The sequence below is a fragment of the Sus scrofa genome, chromosome 9, assembly GCF_000003025.6.
Source record: "Sus scrofa isolate TJ Tabasco breed Duroc chromosome 9, Sscrofa11.1, whole genome shotgun sequence".
Taxonomy (NCBI): domain Eukaryota; kingdom Metazoa; phylum Chordata; class Mammalia; order Artiodactyla; family Suidae; genus Sus; species Sus scrofa.
In genome coordinates this window covers 133644182-133662106 of record NC_010451.4, presented here as the reverse complement: position 1 = coordinate 133662106, position 17925 = coordinate 133644182, and the positions used below count along the sequence as shown (strand labels likewise).

The 17925-nt window shown below is 47.4% G+C and overlaps 1 long non-coding RNA gene across 3 annotated transcripts; it reads right to left on the bottom strand.

Moving 5' to 3' along the window:
* Positions 969–17427, bottom strand: LOC106505057. 3 transcript variants are annotated; one of them, XR_002336081.1, is made up of 5 exons: positions 16926–17427; positions 12021–12207; positions 10613–10821; positions 4997–5158; positions 969–3583 (listed from the first exon to the last, which is right to left on the bottom strand). It is a non-coding gene; the product is annotated as an uncharacterized LOC106505057 (long non-coding RNA). The 3 variants fall into 3 exon arrangements; XR_002336080.1 differs by lacking the exon at positions 12021–12207; XR_002336082.1 differs by lacking the exon at positions 12021–12207 and having other exon boundaries at positions 969–3580.

The window sequence follows — 17925 nt, the reverse complement described above, 5'->3', positions numbered from 1 at the left end:
TAAAGTGGAAACTTTGGAAAATTTTGCTAGCAGTAACAAACAGGCTCGGAGTCTCAGAGAGAGAACCCTCGGCGCGCCAGGGGCAGGAAAGTGTGTATTCTTCCCACTTCCCAGCGTGAAGAAAACAACCTCAGTTCCAGCAGAACGTAGCCCTCAAGGCAAGGAGGAATGGAGGCATCAGCCACAGGCATTTATAGTCTGGGAAGACCAGACAGCGGGCATATTTGCGTTCAGTGCATCTCTTTGCATTACTGATGCCTCCCCCCACCCCGCTCCCCGCAGAGCCAAAGGAGCCCCGACACACCTGCTGCCCCTGTATGGACAGAGGATGTGGTACAGAGCAAGGGTTCAGACACCAGAGAGGGCCTGACTAGCCACAGAAGGGGACAGGGTAAGAGATGGGCAGAGCTACAGAGAGAGATCGTGTCATGAGGACACAGGAGATCACTTCCGGAAGGTGAAGGAGAGGATGCAATGGAAACACTGTGACTCCACACAGGAGGTCTCACTGGTGTTTCTGGTTTCGGTCTTGGGTTTTTTGGCTACACCCTCAGGATGTGGAAGTGTCCAGAGATTGAACCCGAGCCATAGCAGTGACCTGAGCCACGGTAGTGACACCACCAGGTCCTTAACCCACTGTGCCACCAGGGAACTCCTCAGGAGGTCTCACTTGTTGAGTTCACCTCTAGACAGGATCCAGATTATAGGGCAACTCATGGGAACTAAACTCCCACAAGACTAATACATACATCAAAATTGCAGTTCAGGAGTTCCCATTGTGGCTCAGCAGGTTAGGGATATAGTGCCCATGAGGATGCAGGTTCGATCCCTGGCTTTGCTCAGTGGGTTAAGGATCCAGCTTTGCTACAAGCTGCAGTGTAGGTCACAGATGCAGCTTGGATCCAGTGTTGCCCTGGCTGTAGTATAGGCTGGCAGCTACAGCTCTGATTTAACCTCTAGTTGGGGAACTACCATATGCTGCAGGTGCAGCCCTAAAAAAGACCAAAAAAAAAAAATTGCAATTCATACATTTAGAATGGAAATACTCTCTGTTAAATAACCAGAATACTGGAATCCGGTATTTGGAGCTCCCCCTCCCGGGCACCAGAAAATCTGAAAACTAAGCGTGCTGTTTTGATGCGTATAGAGTGGAAGTGAAGAGCCATGAAGGAGACAGCTTCGAGAGGCCAGGGAACTCCCGAGGAGCTCTACCTGTCCCCGTGGGTTCGGGTCTCCAGGGACCTGAGCACTCATTTCCTTCCCCTCAGCATCTGTGACCTCTGAATGTGCCAGAGGAACAATGACAGATGTTGTCCTTTGGTGTCCTCCTCTTTTCAGCTTCACGCAAGCCCACCTGTTAAATGTACCACAGCGCGGTGCTAAACACTTTACAGGTAACACCTCATTAATCAGAACACAACCCTGGAGACACATCAATTACCTTCTTTTAATGGATGTAAAAACTGATTCCCATAAAGATTAAGTGGTTGCACAAAAGTCACCCACGACTGGCAGGGATTTGAATCCAGCTCTGATTCCTGGCATCCTGCTCTTTAGCACTCTGCTCTGGTAGCGTCTCTTTGGAAAGGAATGATCCTTTTCATCAGGCTTTCCTGTCCTGAGTCAATTACACTCCAGGCCAGCCCATCAATGCCCCCCTCCTGTTATTATTCCCACATCATGCAGCTCCCCATTTACAGAAGAGCTTTCCCCTGTCTGTCTTCCATAAATAGATAATCGAATGCATTATGTATGGATTTTACATTTTTTTTCTTTTTTTTTTTTTGTCTGCAAGTCCTCACAGCAAGGATTGAACCTGTGCCTCAGCACCAACCTGAGCCACTGCCGTGACGTCGGATCCTTAACCCCCCGAGGCACATGGAAACTCTGGATTTTACTATGTTAACCCTCATAGGAGAATCATATTTTTAACATTTTGGAGGACAGTAATGAGGACTCAAGGGGCAATGGTGTCCTGAGTGACGCAGAAGCTGACGCAGAGCGTGGCCCCCTGAGGCTGGTCAGCAGAGCCCACGGGGTAGACTCCGGGGCTCTGGGCAGTTTGAAATGCGGCGCTGTCTTTGTGGCTGAGAAGGAACGCGAAGCCTTTACCGGATCCAATGGATTCTTCTCGGGTGGCGGGACGACACCTAACCGGGCAGAGCAGATGGACCCACAAGGCCTGAGCACGCCTGTTTCCGGATCTAAGAAGCATACAGAATTGGATAAGAGCGAACTGCAACCAGATTAACGACTCCAACAGGATTACAGGCTCCAGCCCGAGAGCATAAAGCAAGAGCATGTATCGCTGGTGTCACTCTTTCCCTCTGCAGGTTCAAAGCCTATAGCCAAGTCCTCGCTGTGTCTTGTCCACTTATCAGCTCTTCATCTTGCAAAAGAGTTGAATTCTTTTTTTTCACCTTTTCATGAATTCAAAATTTGTTTGCCTACTGTGTGCCAGATTCTAGGGAAATAAAAGTGAACAAAACTAGAACTTAAATTCTGTCTATTCCTGTCACTTTCCTCAATCACTTTGTTCTTTTGATTCTGTGTGATTATTTCAGGAAGTTTCCGTAAGGAGAAAAGATAAAATGTGTCATCAATCCACCATATTTACTCCAAAGTCCAAAGGCCGGGCTAAGGGTTTACTCTTCTGTCTTGGATATAGAAATATCTGTGAGAGGGCTTTGGGGTCACAGGACTAAACACAGCCTAACATCCCCAAATTAATGGACTAAAAGTAAGACTTATTGGAACATTAAAAATTATGATTATGATTTATAAAAATGCTGTTGGGGGAGTTCCTCTCATGGCTCAGTGGTAATAAACCCAACCAGCCTCCATGAGGACTTGGGTTTGATCCCTGGCCTCGCTCGGTGGGTTAAGGATCCAGTGTTGCCATGAGCTGTGTTGTAGGTTGCAGCCGTGGCTCGAATCCCATGTTGCTGTGGCTCTGGTGTAGGCCGGTGGCTACAGCTCCAATTAGACCCCTAGCCTGGGAACCTCCATATGCCAAGAGTAGGGCCCTAACAAACAAAAACAAACAAACAAATAAAAAAAATGAACTCCATCGTTGTTCTTTTTATGTATAAGAATTCTCCCCAACCTTACCCCAGATGTCCTGCTATTGCTTTGATATTTGAGGGTCTGTTGAAACGTTCTCGCTCCTGTGTGAATGAGTATCCTTGTTGTCTGCAGAGTAAAGTCAAAACTCCCCGGCATGGTAGGCACGGAATCCCAAACCCTCTATGACTTGACTGCAAACAACATTTGAGCCAGTCTCCCTCCAAACACTGACCACACCTCACAGTTCCTGCCACAGCAAACCCTGTGTTACCTTTATGCCTGCCCGAGCTAGTCCCTCAGCCTGAAATGCACTCCCCTCCCCCATCTTATAAAACCCCGGTTACCAGCTCAGCGTCGCTTTCTCTCTGCAGCCATCCTTCCTTCATCCCTGGTCAGAACCAATTCTTCATTCGAGTGCATGACAGGGACACATCTTCTTTCTTCTGTTTGGAATGTTCTTGGCTTGGCTTATTGTTGATGGTTAGCATCGATTTCTCATTCCATTGTGTGAAAGCTTCTTGAAGGCAAATGGGAATTTAGTGCCACAGGAGGGCACTAAATAAATACTTGTTTAAGCGAGGTTTTTTGTTTTTGTTTTTGTTTTGTCTTTTTGCTATTTCTTTGGGCCGCTCCCTCGGCATATGGAGGTTCCCAGGCTAGGGGTTGAATCGGAGCTGTAGCCACCGGCCTACGCCAGAGCCACAGCAACGCGGGATCCGAGCCGCGTCTGCAACCTACACCACAGCTCAAGGCAACGCCGGATCGTTAACCCACTGAGCAAGGGCAGGGACCGAACCCGCAACCTCATGGTTCCTGGTCGGATTCGTTAACCATTGTGCCACGATGGGAACTCCTAAGTGAGTTTTAAAGAGAGGAACATAACTAGAGCGGAAAAGGAGATGAGCCTGAGGTCAAATTCGGGAAATCTGGGAAGTTTGCCGTAGAGGATTTCATGCCACCCAGAAAGCAGTGACCCCAAATTGGACACCAAAATTGTTGGGCCATGATAATTTGGCAAACGCCCTCATCGGCCTGGTCTGCCTGGTGAGAATGCGTCCATCCTTCTCTCCAGGGAACCATTGCCTCCTTTGGTGATAGGCCTGTTCAGAAGGAGCTGAGCCTCTCTCTTACGCTCCCAAAACATTTTGTACAAAATTCCCTCTGAGAAACAACCACGCTATGCTACAAAGGCTTCTTTACCTGTCTGCCTGTGCCACTGGACTATGACCTTTATTTTTTTTCAAATAATATCTCGATATTATTTGAATAATATTCAAATAACAGAAATAGGTTAGGCAGTATTCTTGGTCCATCACTGAGCTCTGCAGGATTCCTCCATGCCTTTGTGGTTGTTGCTAAGTTAAATCCTATGTGGCTGGTACTGTATTGGGTGCTAGGAATAAAGCACCTTTCCTGTTCTCAAAGAACTCAGAGCTAATGTCTTTTCTTCTCTGTGTCTCCAGCACTTAGCTTAGTGCCTGGCACATGGCGAAGGCTGCTTCTGAGGCATCCGTGTCCTCTGCCTGACTCTCGAATGCTGGGGAGCCCCAGGATTTAGTTTTTTGGATGCTTATTGTCTTCACCGTCACACCTCTGAGAGCCTCCTCTAGTCCCAAGGGCTTAAGTTCCAGCCGAAATACGTATTATCAGTCTCAATCCATACGCTAAACTCCAGGTGGATGCATCCAGCCTCCTCCGTGAAGTCTCTACCAGGATGTCTCATAAGCATCTCCCACTTCAAATGCTCCAAACGGAGTTCTGATCCACTTGCCCATCTGCCCCTGCCACGCCGGCCTCTCCCTCGGTTGTTCTACTTTCCTGTAGATCTTCCTGGTCTCTTGAGCTAAACTTCCTACACTCACCTTTGACGTCTCTCTTTTTCTAGCATCCCCCACCCCGATTAATCAGTCAGAAATACTTCCGATTTTACCTGATTACGTATCTATGGGTTTGTTCATTGGGTTCCCCACCAGGAATCATCTCAAGGAGGGTAGAAATTTTGCTCATCTTTTTTTCATTCCAGTATCCCTGGCACTTGGCATATGACAGATGCTCAATAAATATTTGTTGAATCAAATTTAAGCAAATATTTCTGGAAAGAAAGAAAAAAATGAATGCATGATACCTCAAACCTGCCCTCTAGATAAATAAATGTAGAGAACGACAGCCACTAGGCTTTCATTCAGCATGAGCTAACAAAGTTGTTTTCTGCTAATATTTTAGGGACCCTGAAACCAAACATGTGATGCTTCTATAATAAGAAGAAAACGAGAAGAAAGCTGTTTTTAAATTCTTTCATCTTACAAAGAAGAAACTGTCAGACGTATTCTGACCCCAAAGAACGGCAGAAGTCGCAAACGGATAAAACTTTTCTGATTGAATATTCTGTTCAAATATTGGCTTCTGCTGCAACATGAGATACTATCTATCCCAACAAAATCTGAATATATTTTTTTCCAGAGATTGGAACCCACAGCTCTACCTATGTGTCTCTTTTTTCATGCAAGTGCTAATCAACGGCAGAATATTTTTAAAAATGTACGGAGGATGGAGTTCCCTTCGTGGCTCAGCGGTTAACAAAACCAACTAGGAACCATGAGGTTTCAGGTTCGATCCTTGGCCTTGCTCTGTGGGTTAAGGATCCCACGTTGCTGTGGCTGTGGTGTAGGCCGGTGGCTACAGCTCCGATTCGACCCTTAGCCTGGGAACCTCCATGTGCCGCAGGAGTGGCCCAAGAAATAGCAAAAAGACAAAAAAAAAAAGAGAAAAAAGTACAGAGGAGCTACCAGTGTAATACCAGAGTTTCTTCCATGGGATCTGAACCAAAACTGGGTTACATGTGATATGCGAAAGGCTAAATTATAGCATTAAAACTTGTGCACACTCAAGTGTACCAGATGGAAAATCCACTACAATTCCTGGAATCCGGCCAGGTTATTTTGACTCTTGATCTAGGGAAGTGTTTCTGACAAATAAAATGGGTCCCAGAAGCTGGACCATGACAATGTTCTCATGCCCTACAGTGTGTATATGAATTTGTTCTCTACCCAACCTCACCAAAGAAGAGTGCAGTGCCTTTCCAGCACTGGCACAGTCGTATTTCAACAAGAGAAAGTGAATCATCATTACACATACAGATAATATTGCCATTTTAAGCCTCTGTATGGAATCACACCTGAGCCACGGATGGCCTCCCGCAGAGCGATTCAAGAGGAGGTTTAGCGGTAAATGTCAACTCCTGTTACCTAGAGGGCTGTACACAGATTCCATGGTGAGGAGTTGAAAGGCAACACATTTCTGGAGTAAAGTGAATTCTGCACACAGACAGAAGGCTCCAAAACCAAGGGGGAAAAAGCTGCGCGTTCCGCAGGTTCTCTGGGCTGCATTTGATACTTCAGGTCTTACCTTTCAATGCAAAATGAGTAATCGCCTACCTGAGTTTGTGCAGGCCAAGAGAGCTTTAACCAGTTGCATTCTCATCTCCCAGAGAGATCGTTCCTGGTGCCTGTGACTATATGTTAGCGGCCGTCCTCTGAGAAGCAGGCACCAAGGTGAGATTACATAGGATGAAGGAATTTTGTTAGAGAGAAAACAGGAAGGGAGCCAGGGAGCCTGCCAGAGGCATCAGACCACATAACAAGTCCAAGCCTCCCAAAGGAGCAGAGAGGAGCGAAGTATCCTAGACCAGCACGCAGTCTCAGGAAGATTCAGCAGGACCATCAGGGAGTCATCAAGTCACAATTTCAAAGAGTGCAGTATCTCCCAGGGTTCAGTCTCCTTTACTCTCGCTGTCAAGCTCAGTGACTGGCTGGGAGCCACCGCAGGGACGTTGGTTGGATGCAGAGAAGGAGCTCAGAGTTTATGGAACCGATTGGAACCCTTGGTCAACTACCCTCCCTGGAGTTGGAGATTTACAAGGGACATTCTTGTGTTTGCTGCATGAGAATTCCATGGCATAAGGACCTTTCATCACAGGGCAGTAAAGAAAGTGCATCCTAAGTACATGGTAAGTGTTCATTCTCTCTTTTGGAGCAAGGAGCTGTCACTCCAAAGAACTATCTCCAGCTTCTGGCCCTAAAAGATACAGATACACTTCTCTCGAGTGACAACGCATCCTAAAGCACTAGTTACTGCAGGGTTAAGCGCCACAAACCTGTGACTTCTAAGCACCATCATCGCCATGGAGCTAGATCCCTGAGTCCACTATCTCCCAATCCATCCCCAGAGAGGTTTGGGATTAATCCATAAACTTTAACATGAAAAGGAATGAAATGTCACCCGATTTCTAAAGGCCGGAAGAATTTGTGAGGGTCTGGTTGTTTGAATCTCCCGGCCAATGAGAGATAATTTTAGCTCCTGCAGTACTTCTGCTTTTAAAATGGGAGCAGTAACTGGAATAGGGGGAAGAGAAAGGCCTGAGTGTCTAGAAAGGCTTCCTCAGAGGGGGGTTCCCCAGATGGCGGTGGGCGGGCGGGCAAGGAAGTGGCTTGTCTCCTCTGCTTCCTGCAGGATGCCAGACTAGAGGTTACAACTCTGCAATTTAGCATCATACTCCTCGTGGGCATTTGTAATGGGGGGGGACGGGAGGGAGGGAGGCACAGGTGAAAGGCAATAGGAGTGCATGGCAGGGGGCTGAGTACTTTTCATTTTGACTCCCCAGGACACGTATTAAGAGGAAAGGGAATTGTCCAGCTCATCTCAGAAGGGCATCTGTACCTCTGGGGCCCGTTTCAAGCAGTAAAAACTGACCAGCTACAAAGTCAGGGGAGACCTATGAAGCTATGAAAACGAGAGACCTGGAGTTCTCGTCGTGGCACAGTGGTTAACAAATCTGACTAAGAACCATGAGGTTTCGGGTTCGATCCCTGGCCTTGCTCAGTGGGTTAACGATCCAGCGTTGCCGTGAGCTGTGGTGTAGGTTGCAGACGTGGCTCGGATCCCGCGTTGCTGTGGCTCTGGCGTAGGCCGGGGGCTACAACTCCAAATGGACCCCTAGTCTGGGAACCGCCATATGCCGCAGGAGCTGCCCACGGAATGGCAAAAAGACAAAAAAAAAAAAAAAAAAAAGAAAAGAAAAAAAAAAAGAAAGAAAGAAAGAAAATGAGAGACCTGGACTCCACACGCAGAGCCCACCTGTCTGACTGCAGGTTCTTGGATTGATTCCGCCCAGAGCACCGAAGGGTTCCAGGCAGCGGGGCCAGGGAAGAACCCAAAAATAGTGAAACAGGCAGAGACTCGACAGTCGACAGTCGTCTTGGATGACAGCAAAGGATAAAGGAAGGCACAGTGGCCCCGCTCACAGCCGAGAGGTCGGATGAGATGGTCAATGCATCACCTGCTACTGCTGAAAGGTTGACCCAAATCCGCTTACGTTTTTTAATCATCTTGCATTTTAGATCTTTAAAGTACAAATATGGATTTCAAACATATCAAGGGAACAAATTAACTTAGAAAAATGGTAATGCTTTCCAAGGTTGCACCTGCCATGAAATTGCTCCAAGGTTGCATTTTCCCCAGGTCTCGGGTGTGTCATTAGGCCAGATTGATGACCCCCCTCCCCTGAACAGCTCCCCAAGGAGAGGGTTATTGTATGGAAATTAATGGAAGGTTGGGAACATTTTTTTTGCAGCTGCAGTGGTTGGAGTCAGTTTTGATTAAGCGATAGAAACCCAGCAGACAGGAGAGATCTCTTTGCTTTAGCTGCCTCCTTTATTAACTCTGGAGTCAAGCTTAGTCCTTGCAGCTTCTCCATGTGTGGGTGTCCTGCCGCCTTTTGGATGGCGGAGTTTACACTGACTCGTCGCTGTGTTTTTACACCGTTTCCCCACTCGATGTCCCCCCTCAGGACGCCTCGTTCATGGGAAACTTAAAACCAGTCTATTCATTCCTATTTTCTGTCTCCCTGCCTATGACCGTGTCATCACATCCCTCCCGCATCCCTGCTTGTGGAAGATGCAGAAAGTGGTACTATTCCCTACCCTCCACCCTTCCAGCCTACTTATCCCCTTAAGAGAACCTACTGAAGCAGCCTAAACCAGCCATCAGAGTCCCGTGGCCTCGGGGGATTTCAAGGTGCAAATTAAGCCTTGGACAGGCTGCTCTGAGAGCTGACAAGTGAGGGCTGACAGTTTGCCTCTCCTCCGGTCTGTCAAGAGCTTTCAAATGTCCCAGGAAAACTGGAGCTCTGGCAGATTAGGAGTTGATCTGCTTGTCATGCAGGGTCAACGTCAGACGAAGGCAATCGAGGGCAACAGGACATGATGGGACGGGGAAGTAAAGGATGGTTTAGCTGCAAATTGCCTGCAGAGGGTTGGAGGAGGGTTGGAGGAAGGGCGCGGGACCGGTGACCTTCTCTAGGTCTTTCTGTCTCTAAATTCTAAGCCTTTGTGTCTTGCCCTGCTTTCCACCTTCATTCAAGCTTTCATTCCTTTTCTCTTCCAATTCATATTTACCGAGTACCTCTCTCTCTGTGCTAGGGGCTGAAGCTGGGGGGAAAATGGCTGAGAAAAATCTAAGTGGAGAAGACAGGCAGGCAAACAAACAAATACATCATAATTGGTACAGCACGGGTAAGCCTTCTAGCAGAAATCCACTGAAAAGCCATGGCTCAGCAGGTTCAGGATCTAGTGTTGTCATAGCTGTGGCTGTAGTGCAGGTTTGCTCCCTGGCCCGGGAACTTCCACATGCTTTTTTTTTTTTTTTTTTTTAATTAGAGACAGGCTTTTTATATTTGTTTATTTATTTGCATTTTAGGGCCATACCCAAGGCAAATGGAAATTCCCAGGCTAGAGGTCAAATCAGAGCTACAGCTGCCAGCCTACACCACAACCACAGCAACGATGGATCTGAGCCTCATCTGTGACCTACACCACAGCTCAAGGTAACACGGGATCCTTAACCCACTGAGCGAGACCAGGGATCGAACCCCACGTCCTTTGGGTACTATTTGGGTTTGCTACTGCTGAGCCATTGTGGGAACTCTGCAACAGACTTTCAAAAAATGCTTTGAGAGAATAACAGAGGAAGCAATGAAAGCTGGCTGAATGGGGAAAGGTAGAGGGCGGGTTCGAGAGGAGACCTCTTCAAGGGAGGAGACGTTGGAAGTGGGTCATGGGAATCCACCTTCCAGAGAAGAGGTGGAGGAGACAGGGTTCTGGTTGGAGGGACCAGTAGGAGCACAGGTAAGAAAAGGAGGAGCACGAGCACAGGAAAACAGGTGGTTTCTTGTGGCCAAAAGAGAACCTGCAGGGACAAGTGACAGGGGGTGGGTCTGGACAGCGGAGTTGGAGCTGGACTGTCACTAGGGTAATAGACATGCCAAGGAACTAGGACGGCATCACTGCTGGAAAACGAGACCTTCTGGAGGTTTTAAAGCAAACACATTACATGATTATGCTGTTTTAGGAAGGACAGACCCACAGCTGCATGGAGGAGACGGTGACATGGGAAACCTCTGAGGATGCGGCCAGGCGGGGGGGTAGGGGGGGCAGCGGAGGCAGGGGAGGGGCGGGGGTCCCACAGTTGTCTGGTGAAGCCCCAAACTCACGCGTGCAGCAGCAGGCCTGTGCTAAGGCTTCCGTCTCTCTGAAAACCATCCCAAGGTCTTCTCCACGCTCATCAGCCAAGGACATGAGCTTTCTTTCTTTTCTTTTCTTTTTTAAGTTAACTTTAAAAAATTGCTGTCTTGTCGTTTAGGAAGTTCTCTGACACATTGAATCACATCTCCTGCCTCCAGCAAGTGAGGATGGGGTCAACCTGAAATAGACATTTGCCAGTGGTCAAGACTGGCCTGCTGGCCCCTGGGCTTGATTGATGCTTCCAGGACAGCCTTGGAGTGGGCTGCACGGCCCACACCATTGACCTCATGAATCTTTGCCTTAATCCAGGGAGAAAATTAGCTCCCACCTTTGAAGAGCGGCGTCCGCCCCGGAGCTACAGTCCCTCTGCTGAACAAGGGCAGGCCTGATCTTTCTTCCCTTGATTTCGTCGCACAGTGGCAGCTCCATTTGGGCCCTGGAATGATCCTGGCATTCCTCAAACCTGTCTCACCCCTCCAGGCGCCCACCCACTCTACCTCTTTATCGTCTAGCCTGGATCTAAGGCTCCACCTCTCACATTCCCTCTACCGAGAATAATTATGTGTCTGCTGTTGAGAGCCCTGGCTGTTATCAGGAAGAAGCAATAGCCAATTGGCCATTACGATCTCAAATTCCTCCTGCTGAAATCAGTGTGGGGATTAACGCTGGACAGCTCCAAAATGATATACGAGGAGCCAATCTCTCTTCCCCGCCTGGGGCAGCCACCTTCCACCTGGCACGGTAATCCTCAAAGCTCATTTGGGAATCCAGCTCATCTTGGTCCCTTTAATAGCCTTAAAGGGACAAGCTATTCCCCGGGGTTGGTAATTTATGATCCCGCTATCATCCTCTTGCAAGAAAAGGAGGGAGGTTCCATCTCAGGGCTGCCCCCTGCAGAGGGCTTCGCCTACAATCCCTGCTTCTTTTTTCATTTTTTCTTCCCATCTCTCCCTCCCACAAACATTGGAATACAAAGATGACGAAACTTGTCTAACCAGTGGTAGGTATTGTTATAAGAAGAAAGGTGTGATTATTTCAGCTCGTGAAGTGCGTGGGGTGCTTGTACTGTTTTAGTTGCTCTAAAAGTAAATAGTTCCTGCTGCTTGGAAAGGCTGGGGTCATGCCAGGTCATGAAACGTCATGTGCTGGAGAAGCTAATTCCCACGTAAAAAGCATGAAACGGCGTCACTTTGATGAAATGCTTTACAACTGAAGACTCCCAACCTCTATCCCACATTGAACACGTTATGTCTACACTATCCTAGCTTGGCAAAACCATCATGGATTCGGGGTAGCCCGCTGCTGTTAGGACTCCAGGACGGAGAAAGGATAATCTCAAGTACGTTCGCAACCCAAGAGGTCGTTCACATGGCTCACCTTTTCTTTGTTCCGTGCCCCCTCTGAACATAATTCTGAAGGGCTCAGGCATGTGTTTGGGGAGCCTTCCGCTGATGGCAAAAGTAGATGATCTAAACAGCGAGCACAGACAACCGATTTGCAAGAAGCATGGGGACACTGATCACAGGGACACAGATGAGCCAGGATATGAGCCTGCGATGGCAAACTGATAAAAGACAGCAGTCACAAAGAGGATTTCACATCATGAAAGCCAACGCAAGACGGTACCGTACCTGACATGTAAGAAAGCAGAGCATCCATCCCTCCTAAGAAAGAGCGACACCGGAGAAATTCCTGCCTCGGTAGCCGCTTCCACAGTCTCAGCCTCCATCAGACACTGAGATGCTAAATATCACGAAGACTTCTCTGAGCAAGACGACCCTGCAAGAGCTGCAGGATCAACTTTTAAGGACGCTTTAACGGGAGACGAGGATAGACTTGTTTGAAAATCTTGGGCGGGGGGGGGCGGGGGCAGAGCTGGAGCTATAAGCTTTCCTTTTCAAAAAATTCTCACATATATAGAATCATTTTCTATAATTTCAAGAGCCTCAAGAGATCCCTGAAGCCCCTACTGTAAGCTGCAGCCATGATGCCTGCCAGAGAAACGCATCCATTCATCATTCATTCAAGGACGTTACAGCAAGTGTCTACAAGGAGCCTGGTCCAGTGTTGGATGATATTAGGGCATAGAAAGAGGACAGGGGGAAGCAGCCTCTATGCCCTCCATAAAGTTACAGTTAGGTTTGAAAGGACCATGAGGAGGTGCCAGCTGCATCTAAGTAGAATGGCCTGTGGGAGGCGGGTGAATTCCACCCCCCTCCCCATGTTCATGTTCACAGACTAATGCATGCGGGAATGGGGACCTTCTCCACAGAAAAAGACCTCCTTTCTCAGGGCTGGAGATTCGGGGAGAAGTAGACATCTGAAATATTAGGAGAAAGAGCCTGAGGGAGACCAAACATTGGAGGAGCACGGGACCCACCCCCAGAAAGAAATCTACTCCGAGGGAAGAAAAAAATCCACTTGGAAGATGAGGTAGATTTACCAGCATGGGGCTGCGTGAAGAATAGGACCAGTTCTGCTACGTCACGAGCCTATTGATCGGGTCATTTCAGCCTCCTGGACACATGTATATTCCCCCCAAGTTAAAGTTTGTATATGAATGTGCATCTCTCAAACCTCAGAGGTCCAAGCAGCCCTGCTGCCGTTAACCTCTAGAAAAGGGGAAGGAGTCATTTCCCTTCCAGGGAGTGAGAGGCAAGAGCTGGAGACCTGGCACAGGATGGACAGTCAGCTAGCACCTGAGCAGGAGCAGCAGTAGGTAGGGTGGTAGCGCAAGTGAACTCTGCAGTCAAGATAGAAGGACCACCTGTACCACGGGGAGAAAGTTCCGTGGCTGAAGAAGGGATGCACGAGCCCAGGGGGCAGCATCCCAGGATGCACAAGATTGTGGCTGGAGGGCTTGGGAGTGGCAGCCCATGCGACTGGCCTGTACCAGCTGGTGGAGGGAGGTGGGTGGAAACGGGCATGGACCACAATGGCAGCGATTGCATGTTTGCAAAGCTGTGGCAAGAGCAAGGGCAGTGATGTGAGCAGTGGTACCAGAAGCCTGGTTCACGTGCTCACAGAGTACTACTGTGGGAAGAGAAATCTAAATGGATAGTGTTGAAATCCAGTCACTTTGTGTGTAGAGGCTTTTGAGCTGGGTATACATGTTGGTACCATTTTATTAGCCACACAGGCTGGTGAACAGGTGTTTAGATGACCCACGGAGGTCATAACTGATGTTCAAAATATCTACCAACCTGAGGGATATGGGCATCAACCAGGAAGAACAAACACCAGCCAGAGGACTAGAGTAGGGTTAAGGAGGCCCCTTAGTAATATTATTAATAACTTATTAATAAGTTAGAGCAGGGGTAGGGATGCCCTTTACTGACCTCATATGTGAGCCTTGTAAGTTAGAGCACGAGGAGTCTGAGGTAGCCCCAGAGTAGGGGCCAGTACAGCTGGGATGATGGTAGGGGCGGTTTACTTAGGGATTCAGAGCAATAGTCAGTTACGAACCATCATAGAGGTCTTACCATATTTTAACAACCTGTATAACCACCCTGGAATATAACCAGCCAAAGATCAACTCTGGACAAAGTTAACCAAGAATATTGAGCATCATGTCATTAAATGTCAGTTGAGAATCTAAAAGAGCCGAACTTGTAGAAACAGAATAAAGTGATGGGCACCAGGGGCTGGGGGTGGAGGAATTGGGGGGGGGGGCGGATGGTCGGAGGGAAGAAAGCTGGAATTAGAAGGTGAATATACGTTCTGGGATATGATGCATAGAATTGAGACTATAGGCAGCAATATTACATTACATCCTTGAAAGTTGCTAAGAGACTAGATCTTAAATGCTCTTACCACAAAAAGGAAATAATTACACGACCTGATGGAGCTGTTAGCGAATGCCACGGCCCTCATCACGTTGCAATACGTGTGTGTAACAGATCAACGCATTGCATGCCTTAAACAATTTTATATGTCAATATCTCAATTTTAAAGGAGGATAGCATGAAGGATTTTTAGGGGGTTAACAGAACTCTTTTGTATCCTGTTTATGGTGATGGTTATATAAATCTAGTCGTATGTTAAAATTCATGAAATTGTATGCTAAAAAACTCAGCTTTAGTGTATGATCACTGAAAAAAATAAAAGTAAATGATTCCCCCCTCAAAGGTCCTTGAGAGGCACAGTCAATACATGCTATAGGGTCTCATCAGGAAGAGAGCTCCCATTGGCTGCAGAAGACTGGAACAGACTGATGGTGAAAGGAACTCATGTTGAGCTAGACATTCCAGACCTGGGTCCTGGTCCAACCCAGCCCCTCCTCTAGTCCTGCCACCTCAGACATCCCTGTTCAAATGCAAAAAGATACATAGGGAAGTCTCTGGGCTAAGGAGACATGGATCCAACCATGAAGACAACCAATGCCGGCTAAGAAGCCTGAAACCTAAAGCCAGGCTGCCGAGGAAGATGATGTCACCCGGGGGCATGGGGTAAGAATGACAGAGGGAAGGCAGTCTTCAAGCTCCTCCATAATGTATTTCCTAAGCAGGTGTTTGGCCAGAGTTCTGAACGTTGTTATTGTCACGTGGCCAACGAGATAATGTCAACAGCAACCTTTAACAGCTTTTGGTAGGAATCATATAAGTCTAGGCAGGAGGAGACATAGCAGTGGTTTGATTTCTATCCGAGTGACTGCCACCTGCCATTAGGCAAAAAAGGAAAACACAGAAGAAAAGATAACAAGGCATCCTAGGAATACAAATCAACGAGATGACGATCGAAGGGCTTGTACGCAGCCTGGGAGAGGAACAGAGAGCGGGACAAAAAGAAAAAAAGAGTGGCCACATTCCCACAAACAACTGCTGCCACAGGTCAGAAGACTGCTGGACAGATGATAACCATTTGTTTTAGAACTGGAGTCAAGGAGGAAGTGGCAGAGCATATTTAATGCCCTGGAACGTGCCTTTCCCTCTCCAGAGGCTGGAAGGAAGACGTGTGATGCCAACAGCACTGCCTGAATGACAATGAGGGCGTGGCGTCAGGTCTGCACATTTTCCTGCCTGTGTGGCTTTACTGCTGGCAGCCACCTGACGGAACAGCCTCTCCAAAGGTCGCTTCCTCCCTGAAGCCACCCAGCACTCCCATACACAGCAAGATCTCCCTTCCGAGCAGCGACAGCACTTAGAGTCCAAGGTCCGCCTCCTGACACTTATCTGAACACTGACCTGTATTGTTCTTGTCTTTTGTTCCTTGCACTGGTTTCATTCCTCAGCTAAATTCTAAATGCCACCCTGGCATTGAATGGGACTTTTTCCGTTAGAGCTGAGGGTGCACCTGTCCCTCTTTTTAACAACACACATAGCACTTTGTATTCTGCTGGGCTCATACTTAGGAGGCATTTAATAACCCATTAGTGAAATTCACTTAATGGGACTTATTCATTCAGCAAGCATTTATTGAAGGCACACTATGATCCAGGCACTGGATCAAAGCAAGGGAGAAAGTAGGGCCTCTAGCACCTAGTGGCTACTCCGCAAATCTGCATTCTGATGCTGGGAAGCACAGGATGCTGGGAACGTACAGGGACTTCCTAACGCAGATCTCCTCCAAGTGGTGAAGCATGGGAAGCAGTAGATTTTCAGACGGTCATCGCGTTATGCCCCAAGAAGAAGTAACACCAGAAACCGTCACACCACCATGGAGACATTCAGAACCACAACTGTAAAACTAACTGTCCACCATATCAGCACCAAACTCAGTTTGCTTCACGTCGCTGACTTGCCTCAGCCTGGCCAAAAGTCTTCAGAGAGAGTCAAGAAACTATGACACCCTTAAAATAAGAATAATAACACTGTGAAGAAGAAATAATAAGAAAACGTTTGGCAGTTGACTAATGGACAGTCTCAAAAAAAGTAAAAAGTAAAAACTAAAAACAGGTGGAAAAGAACAAGAGACGTAGGCGCTGGTGTTGGTCATCTGGTATTGACTAAAAGGAGTTCCAGAAAGTTAGAGCTGAGAGACAGAGGGGAGGAGATGTCAAAAAAATAACAGAAGGCGATTTCCCAGAAATGAACAGACACATCAATTGCAAAATTTAAGTGTCAACAAAATCCTAAGCAGTTTAAATAAAAATGAAGACCCCAACTAGACAGACTTTTTTGAAATTTCAGACTACTAAGGCTAAGGAGAAATTAAACATTCCAAAAGAATGGAAGAACAAATAAACTAGGGCATTGGTAAAACAAGAATCAGACTGACACCAAGCTTCTCATCAGTAACACTGCATATGCTAGAAGACAACCGAGCACTGTTTAAATTACCTACTTTATTTCACTTTCGCACCAAACCTGTGAGATAGCTACCGGGAGACTCGTCTTCCCACTTCTGGTATTTCCATCCCTGTGGAGACAACTCCACGTAGATAACACTTCTGGACCCTCTCCACCCCGTCTCAGGTAGCAAGTGATGGCATCTGACTCGCGGCTTTGGAAGAGACATTGGACTTGTGTAATCTGGGGTGTTCTTCCACTTCCCTTTTCTTGGGAACGAGCTTCCCCAAGGAAGCGTGATTCTGCTCTGCCTCGACAGACAGTAAAGCAGCCAGTCGCGTCCTCCCAGTAAGTCAGCTTAGTTCCATAGTTCAGCACTGGGAAGCATCTGGGATGCTCTCTTGCTTGCAGACACACTGTATTTCATCTCTTGGGAGGCACCATCGGTGGGAAGGCCACACCAATACCTTGTGTACCGCAAAGAAGGAAAAACAGGCAGTTCAGCCATACAATCCTTTCTGTCGCTTTGACTTTTAATACTTACTGAATAAAATTGTTTCTTTTAGACATACGTTTGTGAACTATCACTCTTTTGTATACATAAGGAAGGAAAAGAAGTTGGCTATCGTATTTCTAAAAAACTTATATTCAGAGAGTAACTATTTTGACTTAGAGATTCTACATCCTTGATTTACAATATAACGTAATCCTCTTTGCTGCTGAGATCCAGATCAGCTCATTAATCCCGCCTTTTCTTCCAAGCTCTAGACATCTATTGCACAGACTGTGACTTTTCCACATTTTACCTTTTAGGAGGTGTCAGTGGAAGATTTTTAGATGACACCTAAGACCTATTCCTTCCTTAAAGGGTCCTTCATAGCTTATTGACAGAAACAGCAAGGGGTGCAGCAGCCTGGTCTTGCCATCAACCCAAGTTCACGTGTGCAGAGGCACTAACAGCTGTGTTGCGACTGCCTCCGCACCTGCAGCAGTGGTGAGACGTCTGGGAAGATGTTGAATGTGAAGAGCAGCCTCAGTTCAAAGACGTTAACAGT